Raw genomic sequence first — 7,397 nt, forward strand, 5'->3', positions numbered from 1 at the left:
CACTGACAAAGAGAGAAAATATATTTACAAAACAAACAAAAGCTATTCGTTTTAAATTTTTGGCGACTTTTTGAAGACATTTGTCCATCCAAACTTGGAAACAAAAAATGGTCCATTTTTTTTTCAAGTTTCAATTCCTTTCCATCCTCTCACCCTTGGCTGCAACCAACAAAACAACAGTGCAATTCAATGGCAATTGTGCAAACAAAACTTCAGCTTTAATTTTTTGGTTTTAATTGATGCAAGGACGTCTTTTAGTGATTTGAAAGTTTGACTAAAATAGCATGCCCACTACACCGTTTAAGTCTGAAATAATTCATTTATTACACAGAACAACTTACACAGTTCTTTAATGGACTCGAATGACACTAATCGGCAAGCTAAACCATCGCACAAGAGAGGAAAAATCTCCAGCAAACCTAACTGGGAACGAAAAATCACGTGTTGGGCGCAGTGATGCGCTAACCAATTCTTATTCAGTAGTCCAGTAACTTAAGACCATCAATTACATCTCATTGCGGCTCCATACCAACCCAGTATTGTAATTAGAATTGGTGTGTTTGAAGTAAATGGTTTTCTCTCCAGTCCTAGATCGTGGGGGACGACTGATCACTGTTCCTGATCGTTTAGTACATATAATTCTAGATTCAGACAAAAGTGCTCAGCTCAAAGTATACTTGCTGCTTATGACATTGTCTTTAAAATAAGTGCTTTGTATTCGATTGTTTGTTTGCTTGTTGCTTGATTGATTTTTTAACCTATGTTTACCCTATTGTTTTGTAGTGATCGGTGGGAACCATCTTGGACCTCATCACGCTCGTCATTTACTGTCACCACTTTTTGTTCGTAAGAATGGTCACGATTGGCTTTGTGTCATTTCCGCGGCCAACAACCGATCCCTCGTACTCATAGGTGGCTATTTTTAACGGCCTAATACCATGTTGTCTTAAAACGCTCGTGCTGGGCATTTGGTCACGTGATGGAGACAACAAAGCAAACTGGACCCCATCCAGATCGCTTTCTTCCATATCTTGAGTGACATCGCTAAGAACATATTTTCTGGGCAGTTTATAGCAAACTATTTTTGGACTTTTCTATTGCAATCAACTAAAGTTTACGTGGGCTGAGAAGTACCTTTCATATCCGACGACAAGGGAAAAGAACCTGTGAGTAGATTTCGTCTTCTTCCAGTTAAAGTCAGTAACAAATCGTTTATTTGTTAGAATTTACTCGATATGTATGCGAAATATAATATGCCAAAGCTTGCCCCACAGCGCTTTTTTTCTGCCATCAAAAATGCAGATGTCTGTCGTGTTGTGGTCTTAAAAAAAGATCCGGTCTTTACTAAAAAAAAGTGTCCACCACGCCTCTTTCCATTTCCTTGGATCAACTTCTCTTGGTAGAGCTGAACGGTGAGGTGGAGAAGCCGTCGGACCTAAGCTTACATAAGTTATATACCTTAACATTTGCTTGCCATGTGTGAGTTTGTGCATACGACTGAATATTTCTCCTTAACGTACAATTCTTCAACATGTTCACCAATTTACTTTCCATATTATTTTGTCTGTTACAGGGTTAATATATTGTTTGCGGTAACGTATTGGCACGTTTAGCAAAATTAAAAACAAAAATGGGGAGATTTTAAATTACTCAAAAGCAGATCTCAGTTCGTATGATGTGTGGATCATGCGCCCCTTCCAAAAAAGTACTTGACAAAATACAAGTGAGTCACAGTTCTTTGTATGTTTGTGTTGCAGTGTTTGTAACAGTTCTGGGATAGCCTGGTAAGTCCAAGAGAGTCGTAAGCGATTGCTTTATCATTTCTTCCAATGATTCTGGTTAGAAGCGTACATAATCGGCTTCTAATCATCTTCTTCCTCTGGGCGTTGTAAACCCGTCGTTGTATTGTTTATTAGTCTGTACGAGATATTTGAGTCTTCGTCCTGATATGAATAGAAGATAGAAGTCACTTGTATTCTTTGCATAAATCTGTATCTTACACCTCTCAGTTTCCTTTGACGTAAAAGAGCTATTTGTTCCATACAGAAGCACGTGACCTTGAAGCGTGTGACTTGCAACTCTTTTCCTTGGAACAAAGCTGGGGAAAATGCGCGAGCTAAGTTACATCCAAATACGGAAGTTTATAAACTCAAAAGAACCACAGCTCTGAACCAGAGTTAAACGCTTCAAGGGTCATGAGCTTCTGGTCCCAGCACATTTAGGGTTTGTGAGATTTACGAAATGTTTAGACTTCGCCAGTATCTTAAGTTCTTCTTGATCCACAGCTGGTGGAAGATGGTGCGGCATTTATGTTGGTCTTTGTTAGGAGCTGTGGATGTAGACTTCTTGGAGTCAGCTGATGGTCCTTCCATAACACTTGTTAATTTTCTATATGGAGCGTTCCTCGTAATGGGAGTCATTCTTCTTATCAATATGATGATCGCGCTTCTGTCCAACATACCAGAAAGTACAGGTAGGATACTAATTGGCTTCAAGTTTTTAAATTTTCGTTTCCTTTGTAGAAAAGTTAAAATCGTTTGTACTCCATTTGTTCATGTCCTCGTTAATGGTACTCCCTTCATAGCAATATGAATAGATCAATATCGATATGTTATAATTATTCTAACACGCCTCAAACTTAACTTGGTTTCTTTTGTTTCAGTCCTCTAGAGCCTCAGTACTCGGCATATTAGAATTTTACTGCCATTCCACTCCTTTAAAGTTTGTTAGCTATGAGAATTTGTGCTACCGAAAATACCCTTGCAGCTTGAAAATTAGATTGTTGCATGCTACTTTGGGGTGATGATGAGAAGAAGAACGCACACCCCGGGCACACACCAAAACTAGCTGAACAGACTGATGAGCCCCAAACTCATTTCTTTAAGAGCGCCTTGATGTATCCCTTTTAAAAGTAAAAACAAATTGTGGTACTTAAGATATAAAAGATGTTGGTAATGCAGTTTGTGTATATTTTTTGCTGTATCTATTGTCATCATTATTAACGAAATGACTGCTTTGAATGATGTTTCTCTTTTTAAATTTTTTTGTTCATTCTTTGACTTTTCTTAGGACAACTCGCTGATGGAATGGTCATTTAAGAAAGCCATAACAATACAGACATACAGTTTCTGTCATCCAATACCAGTTCCCATTAACCTGATCTCTTTCATGTTCAAATGCTGTGGGTGGCAAAAGTGTTTTACTAGTTGCAAAAATGGGAAACAACGAGGGACGCAGACGACTCGCGTAAGTTTTCTATTAATAGGTGAAGAATAGGTGTTCTCGATTAGTATAGTTATATGCGTTCACCTAGACACACTTTGACAGGTACTCATTAAATGACGTCATCAATAAAAAACACAGCCCCTTTTGTATTTGAATGGGTTTGATTGACCGCTGAGTGATTTGCATAATAACCCTGTAACCCTTAAAACCACACGGAGACACTGTTGATTTTTGAAAAAGTCAAAGTCGAAGAAGTTTACAAGTGGGACGTGTGCCGGGTCCTAATGACCGCTGCGCCCATGAAAATTTTTAGTTTGTTATTGTGTGCGTTTTACGTTAAGGGATACGAGGGAGAAAAAAGTGAGCATTGTCAATCACTGCGTGTGCGTTGACGTGAGTAGGTGAGGAAAAACTATTTACAAGTCCATCAAAGCCTCCACATTCTCCATGTCGATGTCATCGAAATCAACTCGAAAAGTGAGTTAGAAAGTCGAAAGGTCCACGAGCGGCTTTTGTTAAAGACCAGCCCGTAACATTTGGTGCAGGGTCCCACTTTAAGACGTTTGGTGGCCGGATCGCGTGTTAAGAAGTAGTGGTCGACTATATCGATGTTGGGTCGGTCTTTTTCGAGTGGGTTGGCGCCCAGTTGGGCCTCTACCAAAGAAGACGAAGTTCGATGCGTCCGTGAGTACCCAGAGCGTGAAGGGATTGTGATCAACTCCTCTATGATCCGAAAGAACCCAGGACAAAAAGCCACTGCCAAACTGATGCTCAACTCCTTCTGGGGTAAATTTGGTGAGAATCTTAACAAACTCACCACGGTGGCCATCGAGGAATCAGCCTCTCTCTCTGCTGTCCTCTCCAACCCCTTTTGGCGCATCCATACTGTGCGTGTTTTCACCGAAGACGAGTTGGAAATGGTCTACTCTAACATCTCAAGAAACCAGTTGGACAACGGAAGAAAACCTCTTCGTGGCAGCCTTCAACACTTGCTTCGCCCGTCTCAAATTGTACGAGTCTTTCGAAAAGTTAAGACAACAAACCCTCTGCTTCGACACGGACTCGGTTATCTATCGTTGGCTTCGCGGTCAACCCGACATCCTGCTCGGTGATTTCTTGGGCGACATTACCAACGAGTTGGATGATGGTGCCGGATTACATCACAGAATTCACCTCGGCTGGTCCGAAAAATTCTGGCTGGAAGACCAAGAATGGAAAAGTGTGTTGTAAAGTGAAAGGCCTCACTCTCAATGGATGTGGATGTGGGACCCCGCACTAAGCGTAAAGGACTGGTCTTTGACAAACGCGTCGTCGACATGAAGAATGTGGAGGTTTTGATGGACTTGTAAATAGGTTTCTCTCACCTACTCAGTCAACGCACACGCAATGATTGACAATGCTCACTTTTTTCTCTCTCGTATCCCCAAACGTAAAACGCACACCATAACACACTAAAATTTTTCATGGGCGCTGCGGTCACTAGGACCCGGGACACGTCCCATTTCTTTGACTTTTTTAAAAAATCAACAGTGTCTCCGTGTGGTTTTTAGGGTTACAGGGTTATTATGCAAATCACTCAGCGGTCAATCAAACCCATTCAAATTCAAAAAGGGCGGTGTTTTCTATTGATGACGTCGTTTGATGAGTACCTACCAAAATGTGTCAAAGTGAACGCATATGACTACTTCGATTGTCTAAAGCCACCACGTTATTTTATAATTTATCTTGCTGGAGAAGGCGGCGTCTAAATGGAACGGCTAAAGTATAAATTCAGTATATAAATTCGTGGCCTAAACGTCGTTGCAACGGGTAGTATCGCAAGTACCTTTCAAATAGATTCGACTGGATCACCTAGGTTTAGAACCACATGATCTCGCGTGTCCATTCTAACTTTAGCGTAGGTAGCAAAACCTAAAGATGGAATTATAACTGCAAAATATCCACTATTTCAGAGGAAGAGGTTAGAGGTTGTCGTGGAGCGTCTGGAGTCCATTTACTTTGCTAAATACGGATATTTGTTTCCTCTAACAGGTAGGAAGGATTACATTCATGTGCTATAGGATTACATTGAATGTTGAAACAGTCGAAACATGGTCACGAAACAATCGAACTGTTGATTTATTAATAGTAACTCTTTATAATATCTTTACTTTTTTAGATTCTAGTGTTTTAAGTATTTTTTCAGTTTTTGAGTTCTCAGAGCAAAATTGTGGTTTTAGGGATAATTTGTAAAGCGCCCAAGGCAAATAATGGATGTATGCGCTACACAAATAAATTATTATTATTATTATTGTTATTAATATTATTATTATCGTCATTATTATTATTATTATTATTATTATCATTATCATTATCATTAGTATTATTGATACTTTTCAAGTTTTCAACGGCAGAAACGACACTTAAAAATAAAAGTCATGGTGCTTTGTGTCGAAACGCCCATTTTAATGATGCCTTCAAAATGTTAAAAAAGCATCTGTCAAGAGAAACGTGGCTTGATATAAAAGAGAGGTACTCCTCAGAAAGTCGTAATTGATTCTAAATGTCACATTAGCAAAGTTATGGAAGAAAATGATTTTACTTTCCGTTCATTTGATGGTCCTTAATAGAAATCCTGCCGTTAAGTTATGTCGTCTGCCGTTTCTGAAGCAAACCCATAAAAAGATCGCAGATTAGTGTCCATCTGGAGACATAACAGCTTAAACTACCGTGTGCAACGTAATAAGCAGTCTTACGTAAAGTACCAATAAATAGCTTTTATTCGGAGTGGTTTTTAATGGATTTTCGTAAAACGGAAAACCAAAGAAATTACTTTGGCCGATCACAAAGGACACAATCATCCCTTGATAGAATCAAAACAAGCGAAAAATGACTGTTATTAGTTTAGATTGGGTGGCAAAGGGGAGCAAATTTTGTGCACCTATCGCTTTCTGTAGTTATGCAAAACCAGTTAAAATCCGAATACTCTTGGACTTTCAAAAGAAAACTGCCCTTAAAAGTCTTTCGCCAGGCATCAAGCAATGCGAAACTTGGAGCTCAAAGTTGTTAAGCTTTCGTAAGTTTTCGTTTTCTCTCTGGAGGCCAAGTGTTCTTTTTATTATTAATCTATGGGTGACTGTATTCTCTTTACACAAAATTTCTTTCTTTTATAGACGAAAGGAAACTGGATCGTGTTCTACTTGAAACCGAGCGGAATCGGCAAATGGCCAACCAGATTGCGCAAAGAACTTTTACAGCATCTCACAGTTCAGAAAAAAACATTCTTCCCACAGGTCCTCAGGTAGTGGAGCTCACAGCCGGTTGTATTACAGCTCTTTCTTTTTGGAAGCTGTTAAACTAAATATTTAACTATCCTTCTCTCTCTGGTTTAGCCATAGTTTGGAATATCCGAGGATGACAACACTACACCAATTAGCCATGCTGCGATACGTTACGCTACGCAAACCACATCACGCAACTCATTCGATGAATTACAATCCTTTTCAGATATAGAAGCAACATTCATAGCGTTTTTAAGCCCAGAGAACAGTAGTTAAGGGGACCTAGGCCTGGCACCGTGCTTTTCATTGTTGATCAACATTGTTCTTACTTTCATAATGCTCACTTTGTACCTTATAGCGGACCAATTAACTGCTTACAAGACGCTAGCATAAAAGAAGAGGGAGGTACCTCGTTGTCGAAGGCTTTCTTTAGAGGTCCAGTTTACATGTATGATTCGTGTGCCTACATGATATGATGTTTCTCGAGACTTGTAAATCAGACATATTAACTTAACAGTGCCTCGGTGGTCAAGATAACTTATGCTTTTTTCAACGCCTTTTTTGACACTTCAAGCCATACAAAATCTCCTGTTGATATGTACTTTTATATTTTGACTGCATACAGGCTTGGGTCAGTAGAGGAATAAGCGTGGAAGAATGCCTTTTAACATGCGAGGGAGCCAAGCTGTGCGATCTCTGCAAACCTGAAAAACCATGGAAATATCATGGCGCCAGATACTTAATCCCATTTTCACTTGAGTTTCCTCATTTTGAGGTAATCACACAGTATTTATCTTAAAGTTTTCACCTTTTCTACTAAAAATTGTAAAAAGTTCTTGTTATCTACTCAACTACCCCGTGAAACCGGCGTTGTCAATGTTTCACATTGCTGTCGGAAATTTCAAGAAACTG

General features: G+C 39.5%; 1 pseudogene; it reads left to right on the forward strand.

Annotated features, from left to right (window-relative positions):
- The first annotated feature begins 1,763 nt into the window (after positions 1–1,763).
- The window catches only part of LOC138003849 (uncharacterized), an 18,359-nt pseudogene continuing 12,725 nt past the window's right edge, over positions 1,764–7,397 (forward strand).

The sequence above is a fragment of the Montipora foliosa genome, chromosome 5 (assembly GCF_036669935.1).
Source record: "Montipora foliosa isolate CH-2021 chromosome 5, ASM3666993v2, whole genome shotgun sequence".
NCBI lineage: Eukaryota > Metazoa > Cnidaria > Anthozoa > Scleractinia > Acroporidae > Montipora > Montipora foliosa.